The following is a 12,799-nucleotide window of genomic DNA, read 5'->3' on the forward strand; positions in this document are numbered from 1 at the left end:
CATGTCTCGTACAAGACTTTTAAATGAGGTATACAGTTGAACCCTCCATGAATAGAAACATTATCTTCACCCTATAAATTATATGGCTCCATAATGCCACTTTCCTAGTGTAAAAGCACATACTGAAGGGGAAAGTGCATGCAGGAATATTGTCTGAACGTTCTTACAATCAATACCAAATGTTAATGTAGTGTTTGAGTATTGTGGTTAGCAAATTGATAATTTATACAGTGAAATCCTACTTTTACACTTTTCAAGGGACTTCAAAAAAAGGTGTAAAATGCGGGGAAAATGTAAAATGTGGGAAATAACATTTTAAGCTGTAAAAGTTACTTATAGGGTACCCCTTGCATATATGTACATAAAAGGCATCAAAAGACTTGTCAGGGACTTTATCATCTAATAAATGTTTATTATCTAATAAAAACCGCTGATGTAACTGGAATTGATAACTGTCTGGGAAGTGGAGACGTTTGACTTAATTTCAAACATCATAATCGATGTTTTTGGAAAGCCTGCAGCTGTCATTCATTATTTAAGTAATGAAATACTGCACTAGTTACATATTTTTTCATGCTTATCATGATGCGTTTTGAGAATTTTTTCTCATTGTCAAATGCAAATATGTAAATAAGTATTTTGTATGGTGTTTGAATATGTGTTATTCTGCATCTCTTGCACTGTACTTGTCTTTTTGAGGTTATCAAGTACTGTGCCTCATCAGTTACGTAGACCCCTCACACACACACACACACACACACACACACACACACACACACACACACACACAAACTATCACTGACATTGTTTGTTTGTGTAACGTTACAAAAAATGCATATGTAAATACTGCACTTGACAACAAGAATAAATTTTTTGAAACACGTTTTGCTCAGCATGAATACAATACGTAACCAGTGCTGTGTTTACACTAAAAACATTTGAGCAACACAAAGTGAATGACGGTGTCAACTAGTGCTCCACATGGCCATACGCCAAAACACGCTAAATATGGTTCGACAGAGGTGTCACGATGATCACAACAATCACGAAATTGCATTTGCACAGTGGAGACATTTTGGAAATGGTTGTGATTGGCCATGATATCTTCATGCGAATGAACCTTGTTAGTCCCATCAGCCACCATGCCAAGTAGAGCTTGGCAGTGGCGGGAGGTACGGCACGAATTGTTAAAACTATTACTCGTTTACCGGTTCAGATCCACTGAATAGAGTGCCCTGGTGTCAAGAAACTTAACCACTTAATATTTGTAAACACTACTGGACGGCCAACATTATGCAAGCATCATATTTTCGCCACAAAACATTTTTTTGTAATGCGTAAATCGCGGGAAAATTATAAATATATTGACACAAAATCGGGTGCAAATTAACGTTGTGGGCATAGGAAATTTGACGGGAACGTTAAAAAATGTCATAAACGGCCGGAAAACGTTAATTCCGGGAATGTAAAAGCGGGGTTATACTGTGTTTCTTCTGGGCGAAACGCATAATGCAGTTTCTCCAGAGATAAAAGCAACCAGTAGCGCTTTACGTGAAATCAATGTTCATTTGCAAGTTTGAAGTGATAATCTTCCCTTCCCAAAATAATGTAGCATATTTGTTGTTTATGAACTTGAAATTGCAAATGGGGTGAGTGTGGTTTTAGTGACTGTAAAGTTGAGCAGTATTTCACCAAATTTTCTCACTAATGAAATAGTTTTATGTATTCCCACTCACAGCTCATCAGACATCACATTTCATAGTTTGTGGTTCATTAAATTCTCTGCTCTCAAATTTTCATAAAGATCTTTTGATATGAACTCCATTGTGCATTCTTTACTGTCAACAGAGATAATGAAAAGAAATATTTTATGAAATACACACATTCTTAGTAAACAAATGCACCTTGAATGGCTATGATTCTCACCAAGGACAGGAAGCCATGTGCTCTGAAGTACATCTTTCATACCCAGAAGAAAATGCATGCCTTTCTTGTGCTGTGGGAAGCATCCAGCACATGCACAAAGCTGAACAGGAAAAGAAAAAACATTGTGCTCATCACAGACATAACCCCTGCAGAATTAACTGTTAGAGATTTCTACAGTGCCGTACCATACTGGTAAATCTGTTTTACGCTCATCATAGGTCATGTATTCCATGCCTTAAATGCAGCTGCTCCGGGATGACTTTGTGGAAGAGGCCTTATTTGTGTGTAATTGATTAGTTGTGGAAACTTACTGAAGGTTGGTCAGTGTCCCAGGCTGCTGACTTGCAGTCTGATAAGGAAGCAGCTTGCTGTTGCTGAACAGGCAGTGCATCGTCCTATGGTGGACAAGTCCCAAATCCTGCCACTCTGTCTTCGCCTCTGAGCACTACTGTGGTCTATCCCATTAGACAGGCAATCAGATATGGAGACAGCACAAAACTGAATACAAATAAAGAAACCAAAAGATATAAATATAATGGCATATTAAATTAAATGTGGGCAATACCATTATGTATTAGAGGGCATGCATCATCATGAGTCTGGTCAGGGTGGTAGGAGATGCATTAATAACAAGCATTTTTAATTCCTTTTGATTCAGTGAAAAATAAAATGTTTCAATCCAGAACTGGTGAGTAAAAAAACTGTCCACACTCATCTGACACATTTTCTGTAATTTAGGCTCTTACTTGTTTCACCTGCAGAATCTCTTCATCCATTGGGAATCAATTTTCTATCAGCTGAACAGTCACATGTGGCAACAACATGGACCTTTGGGGCAATATTATAGGTTTAGGGAATGTCCGTTAGCTCAAGAACCTGAGGTCTACTGCAGCTGAATGGTCAGTACAAATTTTCTATCAGTCTAAAGGACCACTGTCATTATTATGACCCAGACCAAACAACTGGTTATTTTATAAAGTGTGCGTGCTATTTGATGCAGTTAGTTTCATGTAGCAGTTCCCATTGACTATTTCTGGAGTGTGAAGTGTGACACACTTCAGTACTGAACTTACAGTAAAGAAATGTCATTATTTTCTTCTTGCAAAATTAAGAACTTTAAAGCTGTTTCTATACTATTCTAGCAACATTCTCTGTGAAGACCAGTCAAAGAAGTGAAGGTCCATGAAGTCTAAAATTAGCTTTCAAATACAGGTTAATGTAACAATATGGACAGTCGAGCCCGCACACTGGGGAAATTTAATCGAAATATTCGAGAAAAATTGGCCTGCAAAACAATTAACAGCTGGTCTTTTTCGTAAGGAAACTTCTTGGTAGTAATTAAGGAACAGCTCTGCAACACGGTTAGTTTTTGAGTAGTGTATATTTATGTGCCTGGAACCTACTTAGTTGCGTGCACAAATTAAGGAAATACATTAACACTATAAGGATGGCACACTGTAGTTTGTAGCATGTTTGCCTTTGGGAAGAGTTACAGATGTCATCACTAACTATTTTTACGCGACTGTGAAGTGAGATGTGTCGCTTTTCCTGGTGTTTTTAACTATTTGTGATGCATTTTCAAGTGCCCAGAAGTAAAAAGCCTGTAATGGTTATAATAATGAGAAATATCTTGAGCAATTAGCTGTTTCAACTGGGAAGGTATGTACACTTTACAACAGAGATATACAGTTTTCATCTTAGTGTGTAAAATATTTACAACTTAAGAAAATAAATATTAAAATTTTCATATGAGACTGACTATATAACAAACACCACAGGAACCTGAGAAACTCTTACAATGTAATATGCCAGTAATCAATTTTCTCAATCATCAGTCCCACTGAATTGTACCCATCTATGTTGGATATTAGTAGTTGGCAGTGCAGTGTGGGAGATTGCTGCTTAAGACAATCTGCAACAAAGTAAATGTTGTGTAAAAAAGTTGGAAATGGATGACAATTACAGAGAAATAACATGGATGGAGATGGCACATTGTTCATTTCTCACTGCTGTGCTCACCGTACATCTTCGCCAGTACAATGCCAGCTCATCCCTACAGAAGGAACTCACTGAATCATCATTTTATGCGAACTTGTTTCTTTTCCAGATAGTCTGCAGGATGCAATAAAAATTAAATTGAACAATGAAATGTATTTCAGATATTAAAATGTGCTGTCTGACTTTCATATGTGTAAAATATATCTAATGAATGCAATACACAAGATATTAACATAGTGAAATTGACAATGAGAGAGAGTAAATGGACAGTTTTACTTTAGAGAGTTTGAATTAATTCATTTTTGTGAACAGTTAAAAATTTGATGGTGCAGAATGACTCATTATGTTGCTGAATGTGCTGGAGTATTAATTAGTCGGATGAGGAATCAATTTAAATGCTAGGAATTATACAATATACTCGTCGTTTAGCCATGCACGTAATTTTGAATCTGTTTGTCATACAGTTCTCACTGAGTGCAGCTTTCAATGTTGTTTGACTTTTGTTACATTAATGTCATCCTCAAAGATGGCATACATTTATATACTTTATACAGAATGGAAAAAAAAATCCCAACATGAAAAGTTCAAACCAGATAGGGAATGATAAATTGAGCTAGCTTTGATTGCACAGCTACAGCCATAAACTGGCAGCCGGTCAGCGACAACTGCATAGAATTTGTCCCAGCTAGTGTCTTTCACTGACGTACTGTACATCACCTTAGTTTTGGTATCATTGATTCTCAAACAACACAGACAGTACTATAAGTAATGAAAAGACTAAAGATAACAATTCGACGTATAATTGATGTGTTGTGTGGTGATAGGCACATAAACCAGACATGCAAATATTGCTTATTTTCAGTCTTGTACTAGTTCAGGTTTTTCTGCTTCTCTTTGATGTTCTTGACATATCAAACAAAACGTGCACTCCTTTGTACATGTTCAGTACCCTGGTTGAAGAGTGAGTCACATTTCTGATCTTTAGTCACTTTTTTAAAAAAATGTTTTCACCTTTTTCAACTTTTGGCTCCTTTAGGAAGGAAATAAGTTATATACTTTTGTTTCCAAGTATATGCATTGATGTTCATTCATTTAATTCTTTGGAGTGCTCCAATGTTGAAAGTAGATAAAATCTAACCTGAGGGGCTTCTGAAATTTGAAATACCGTGTATTTTTCACAACCATTATTAGCATCAGTTATTCCTCTATTACGACTGAGTCTATTTTTATTGTAGTTTTTAATGTTGCTGAAGTAAGAAGACTGCTGCTATGATACTCTGTTCAGTTTTGAAAATAATTTTTTGTGAGATGAGGAAAATGCAGATTCTGTAGCCACTGTCTTTAGAAGACAGATAATTTGGAAAGTAAAGTTCCTGCTTGTGGAGGGAAAAGCTAGTGAAAGTGAACTGTGTTGCAGTATGTGTTCTTGCTATATTAATTTTGAGACAGAAGGTTATCAGACAATTTTTAACCACTCAGTTTCAATTAAATATATGTGTAACTTTGAAATTAAACTTGCATGACACCAGTTTCATTTAGAAGTTTCTGATGAGACAGAACCTTAGAGTTCAGTATGTATGTAAACAACGCAGATGTTAGTACCACCACTGAACTGATCAGACAGTGAAATTGGTGATTCCAATCACTCTATGGACTCATCAAATGATATTTTTAATGTTTTTAAGATGATGTTCCCTGGTAGTGTTCCCGGATGTTTTTCACTTTTGTTCAAGAAAATGATATACCTAATAACTGAGGGACTGGCACCATATTTCCTGGTACATATGTTCTAAGATGCATGTTCATCATATTACACATTGAGTTTCGATGAAACTACCAGTGTTAAAGATAAAATTGAATTACAAATAACCATTACATCTTGGTCAAAGTGTAAGTTGTCCTGCCGATGAATCAGCCTGCTATATGCTTTGCCAATGAGTGAACTTATGTGATCACTCCAATAATGTCATGAGTAAATTGTTACGTGCAGGTGTTGAGTGATTCCAATTGTGACTTAACATTTTAATCAAAGGTGTTTTGTGAAGTGCACAGTTTTACTACTAGTTGCCAATCTTTGCATCACTTTAAAGTCAGTTAAAAAAATTTACCGGGAAATCTTCAGACTACATCTTTTCTTTATGTCTATACATTGTCACCATTCAGATTAAATCATTTGTCATCTCTCTTACCAAGTTGATAATGATCAGCTGCTTCAAATTGCCTGTGATTGCAGCAGGCCTGTGACAGCATCTTAAAATTTTTTGGTGGAGATGGTATTGGTAGCCAAGCCATCTTTTGATGTGGTTGAAGGGGTAGAAATTGCTTTGATATGAGCCTATTCTCTAGGGCAAATGTTCAAAACATTAACATTTGAACTATAGCAAAAACTGTTACGACTGTCAGGCAGTGTGTGGCCAAGCATTGCCACACAAAAACTAACTCCGGCAATTACTTGATTTCAATGGATCTTCTCAGTTTTCCTAATGTCTAAGAGGACACTTCTGAATTAGTTACACTTCAATGTTCCATAATGCCCACAACTGAGGCCCTAGTATTGTACTAGAAAATAGTTTCATAATGGCCATTCTTGGCAAGCGTAGACAATGTCAAAGATGAAACCTGATAATAAGTCCTGTTTCTGTGTTCACCGCAATTTTATTATGCCAATGTACATTTCAAAGCCACATCTTCACTAGGGTTTTCTGATATTGAACCTTCATTGCAATGTCTACATACCATAAATGCCTTTATATGGATTTTGTTAGTATATTTTCTGTTTGATACCTGAATGAAGCAACTCCCAAATGTTTGACTTGGTGACATTGCAGTAACAGTCTACAACAGAATGACCTGATGGTGGAACTGTGGCTTTAAAATATACATTGTCACAATACAAAGTTGGTATTAAGTATTTTTGTGGTAGCCCTAACATTTCTGGCTGATAGTTTGTTGAGCTTGATCCACATCATTCACTGTTTTGTCTGCATGAATGACTACTCGTGTATGTCTGTCTGACCATTGAGAAATCTCAAGCTGCTTGTAGACTGGTCATCTACATCACAATATCTTGCTACCCTTTAAGTACTCACACGTGCAATACATTACTGTAATAAAGGTCTCACCACATTCCGTTATTGCTATACTTTGATTCATTTGAAATTATGTAGTGTCTGACGTGCTTGCTGAATTGCAGAGATAATTTTAATGTTACTTGACTACAATGTGTGTGTCGGTAATCATGTTGCTTTGTGCCCTCCATTAAAAAGTTATATTGAGTCATAATCATTACAATCTGTTTTTCTGGGAACGGGAACTGTATCTATGCTAGAAGCGCACACAGACTGCTCAAACCTAATGGTTTCCATGAAACCTTCACACGATACATTGTTTCAGACTTGAGTTTCTGGAACATTTTGTTGGCATTTTATGATGTAGTTCTTCGTCAGATGGCCAAGTTGTGGGTCATTATCAAGTATGGACTGGTGCTAGAATGTTGAAGTTCAACACTTTATTCCCATGGAGGTCCCACATGCCTGCGTATGACATCAGATCCTAATCAGTGGTTATGGAAATCTGTGGTATAATTCAGAATTTTACAGAGTTTAAACAAAGGGAGCCTCTAACCAAGACATACAGCTTCTCTGACTTGAACATAAGAAAAAAAAATCCATTGGAATTTAAACTGTGGACGGTTACTACATGCATCTCAATGGTATCACCCCAGCAAGGCCTGGGATCTTACCCTTCAAAACAAATTAAAGCCAGAATGTCATGATCAAAACATGACTATCGAACAAGAAGTCGGCATAAGAATGACTGAGCAGAGAGAATGAACTTAGAATAGAACATTTGTTGTAACACTGTAACAAGCTTGAGTAGGGTAGGACACTAAAAGGCAATAAAATAGTGATCCAACCTCCTGACATTAATTCATCAGTGTCTTATCATTTTTGGTTACTTGACTACAATGTGTGTGTCGGTAATCATGTTGCTTTGTGCCCTCCATTAAAAAGTTATATTGAGTCATAATCATTACAATCTGTTTTTCTGGGAACGGGAACTGTATCTATGCTAGAAGCGCACACAGACTGCTCAAACCTAATGGTTTCCATGAAACAAAAAGCAGGCTGATCATCCATTTCATTGAAATGTTGTTTCAGGAAGAATTTGAGACAATTGTCCTACATCAGGAATCGTGATTATTCCACTTAGTACATGTAATGCAACTAATAAAGATGTTTCTAATTAATCTTTATGTAACTGTAGCAAATATTTTTTCCCTCTCCTCCAACATTCCAGAACTTTAGTTTTAATGTTGGATTAAATACAATTTCAGTTCTCTGTGATATACAGTTTTCTGTGATATACAGTTCTCTGTGATTAAATACAATTTCAGTTCTCTGTGATAAGTCCCCAACCTATTATTTCTTGTATCCATAGTGTGATCTAAATTAGTGAACAAGTGGTGCTGAAGCATAAATCAGCTACAACAGAGACAAGTCAACATTTTTAAGTGTGTGTGTGTGTGTGTGTGTGTGTGTGTGTAGGAGGATCAACTGACAAACTGTTGGGGGTCAAGTGACCATCTTCAAATCACAAATTAAGTTACAGAAAGGCTTGATGAATGATGATGATGATGATGAAGTCCCATACTCCTTGACAGAGCATAGGGGATGATGCGGGTGACCCACACCGCTGTGGCTCTGACCACTATGGGACGTAACAGCTATGGTCATCAGTCCTGCACCGCTGTACTTGGCAAGGTCCTAGCAGAGGTCGTTTGCCATTGCCTTCCTCCGACCGTAATGGGGATGAACGATGATGATGGTGAAGACGACACAACAACACTCGGTCATCTCAAGGCAGATGAAACTCCCTGACGCACCGGGAATTGAACCCAGGACCCCGTGCTCGGGAAGCAAGAACACTACCGCGAGACCACGAGTTGCAGACATATAGAAAGGCTTATTGGCATTAATTATGTGTGTGTGTTTAGTTGTATAAATGTGCTGCTATTATCTTATGCAATTTTGATCAGTCACTGAAAGAATACTAAGTTCCCTAGTCTGAATTGTGTGGTTTGATTCAGAGATGTTTCCCAAGTTCGTAGTAAGACCACAGCGCTCGTACACTATATCGCTTTCGCCTACAGAGTCTAAGTCCGTTATCAGCGCCTTACGTAATCAAGTTCATGCTCCGTCTATATAAGCGGGCAGTGCACACCAGTGGGACCATTCCACTGTGAGCTCTATCTGCAACAGCATTGAAGCACTATGCCTCGTCGACGTGTGTATCGTCATCGTCGCTACCGCATGCCAGTTTATAAACACATAACAGCCTGGAAAAAAAATTATATACACACACACACACACACACACACACACACAGGGTGTTACAAAAAGGTACGGCCAGACTTTCAGGAAACATTCCTCACACACAAATAAAGAAAAGATGTTATGTGGATATGTGACCGGAAACGCTTAATTTCCATGTTAGAGCTCATTTTAGTTTCGTCAGTATGTACTGTACTTCCTCGATTCACCACCATGATATCATACGGGATACTCTACCTGTGTTGCTAGAACATGTGCCTTTACAAGTACAACACAACATGTGGTTCATGCACAATGGAGCTCCTGCACATTTCAGTCGAAGTGTTCGTACGCTTCTCAACAACAGATTCGGTGACCGATGGATTCGTAGAGGCGGACCAATTCCATGGCCTCCACGCTCTCCTGATCTCAACCCTCTTGACTTTCATTTATAGGGGCATTTGAAAGCTCTTGTCTATGCAACCCCGGTACCAAATGTAGAAACTCTTCGTGCTCGTATTGTGGACGGCTGTGATACAATACGCCATTCTCCAGGGCTGCATCAGCGCATCAGGGATTCCATGGGACGCAGGGTGGATGCATGTATCCTCGCTAACGGAGGACTTTTGAACATTTCCTGTAACAAAGTGTTTGAAGTCACGCTGGTACGTTCTGTTGTGTGTTTCCATTCCATGATTAATGTGATTTGAAGAGAAGTAATAAAATGAGCTCTAACATGGAAAGTAAGCGTTTCCGGACACATGTCCACATAACATATTTTCTTTCTTTGTGTGTGAGGAATGTTTCCTGAAAGTTTGGCCGTACCTTTTTGTAACACCCTGTATATATGTACAATCTAACTTCTGCACCATTTCAGTGCAGTAATGTGTTCATTGTAAATAAGTATTATAGTAGCTGTATTACATGTTTATTACCTTATAAATAAATAATTTTTTTTTATTTAAATTCAGTGCATTAGTATTTGTAAAATGACGATCATTCCACTTGGGACCTGTGGAATGATACATTACCTTATTTGTTTTAGTTGTAAATATTTGTCATGTATTGTTTTTCTGACATGTTCCACATCCTGGAGGACCTCCTCACTATGGATCAATTGGAATGAAAGTAAATCTAATCTACTCTAATCCAATCCAATTCACTTCACTTCAAGATTTGTACGACAGTTCTGTATTGAATAAAAACTCTGTACTCCAGATGCAGCGGAGGGGAGTAAGTGCCACCTCTTGACGTCCCCCTTGCTAATGCTTATGGAACCATTACATACGGTAAAATTTCTTTGCTCCATCTTCCCCTTTACCTTTCAAGGAATGTGATCCACAATTCCCATCTCTTTCCAATAGTCCTTCACCTCACTGACTAAAAATTGTGAACTGTTTTGGTATTACGTTATTTCCCCTCTCCTTTTAAATGCTTCTTCATATCCTGTAATCTTCTGTTGTATCAATATTAAAAACTTTCATCTGTATCTGACTACATTGTTGTATAAAATCTATTTAGTATCAGTAAAATTTGGTTCTTGTTGCGAAGTAAGACTCATTTTCCTTCTTTTGGAAACATTTGTTAAGTCAAAACCTGTAGTCATTCTCAGGAAATTCTAGCAGTGTACCACATCAGTCATTTCTGGTAGCCTATATCTGAAATACACCACTGAAAAATTATTCTTAAATTAATGTTGTATTTTATCAATAATCGAATACTATAATTTAGTGGGATTTGCTGTCTCATTTATCTGCTTCTGTAACTTCATAGTAGTGTACCTTTATAATAATGAGACCATGTCAGTGTAAGGAACCTGAATGATTTCAATGGCATTTTTTAAAAACTAATCCTGCTATTTGTTGAGTTTCCTTCAATGTCAGTAATTTTTATAATATTCTTGCCTGCAGAAAATTTAAACTTTAATTTTGTCCCTGCTATATTCATCTTTAGTTTTTATTCAACTACAATTAAAAGAAAATATGGAGGTCCATAATTAACAAGAAACTCAACTTTAGGAAGTTGTTATACCTTTAAATCTTTAGGAGTTTACCATTATAAGTCACTTATTTGAAAATTGAGGCAATTCACCATTTTGTCTCCAGATGAGGTAAATGTCTGAAAATTACCTTCAAGATTATGCATTCACTTTCATTTGTTGACAAAGTATTTGCAAGTATTACTATGGTTAATATGTGGTTACTTTCCTTGAACCCCGATTATGTGCTAGTCAATGAGAAGACATTCAAAACTGTGTTTCGGAAGGTCAGCGACATTGTCAGTTCAGGTATGTAATACTAAGTGATTTTTTGTTGCATTTTAGACACACAATGTTTGGGTTGGCTTGCAGTGTGATTTGCAAGGGGAGGGGGGGGGGGAAGGAGAGAGAATAAATCAACTAATGAAGCTGAGCAAATTTTAAATGCAAGGAAATAATTTGCTATAAGAGAAAATGCTCTCACACAATGAAAGAAAGTGACATGTTCCCTCAAAGTGAGACATAAGAAGATAAGTCAAATGAACTTTCCAATAGCTTTAAAATTTTGTGTAAAACACTGCACATGAGAAACATTTATTTGATTGTGCACTATTCAGATGGAGTATGGAAAAATCTCCACACCGGCAACACTATAAATGAAATCGATCCCAAAATTCATGTTATAACTGAGGAACGGAAGTTGTGAAAGCTCTGAATTCCCTCTTACCTAAGATAGCATGCAGTCTAGCTGTATGAGGTGCATGTTACAAGGCGATGCAAGAGTGCCACTATCGCAAAACAGAAAATGAAAGGTGTAGACCTTCCAGTATCCTCTGAGCATGAGCCCATCATTATAATTACGGTCATATGATCTACGTATGTGAACCACACTGGAAAATATTCTTGTGGTATAAATCATTGTGAACAACTAGAATTAGCATGTATAACTTTTTTCCCTTGGTTGATTGGTATGAATATTTACCACCGCGTTGTTGACTTAAAAATACATAGAATTGAGCAGGTTTATTTGTTGCAATTCCCTAACAGTACATAGATGCGTATTTCAGCATTATTTTGGAAAAAACCTTTTGTCACTTAAAAGGCATCAGCTCAAAGCTTAATTTCCTATAATAATGGGGTACAACAAGTAATGCAAATTGTAATACGAGCAAGCAAATATGCAGGTTTCTTTCTGCCCAAAGACATGCATTTTACATTAATTTATGAAGCTCCTCCCCATTCATTTTCAAGATGCTATTAATTTCAGGGTACAAAATGGATTGCATAGGTCCAGTGCCATCTATTCACTTCTACCCTTTCTTTAACCTATCCCTGCTGGTTCAGAACTGACATGTGACAATTTGCAGTTATGACACTGACCTCATATTCAGGAGAACTTAGCTTTTTCCAAATCATTTCAGGCAATGTGTGTGTGTGTGTGTGTGTGTGTGTGTGTGTGTGTGTGTGTGTGTGCGCGCGCGCGCACACCTTTGTCATAACTAACAAATCCTATGTAATTGTGAAATGATCCGCAGAGGAATAAACAACTTTCTTTTATGTGATATAAAAAGTAGAAAACCCACAA

This window comes from Schistocerca nitens, chromosome 2, assembly GCF_023898315.1.
Source record: "Schistocerca nitens isolate TAMUIC-IGC-003100 chromosome 2, iqSchNite1.1, whole genome shotgun sequence".
Taxonomy (NCBI): Eukaryota; Metazoa; Arthropoda; class Insecta; order Orthoptera; family Acrididae; genus Schistocerca; species Schistocerca nitens.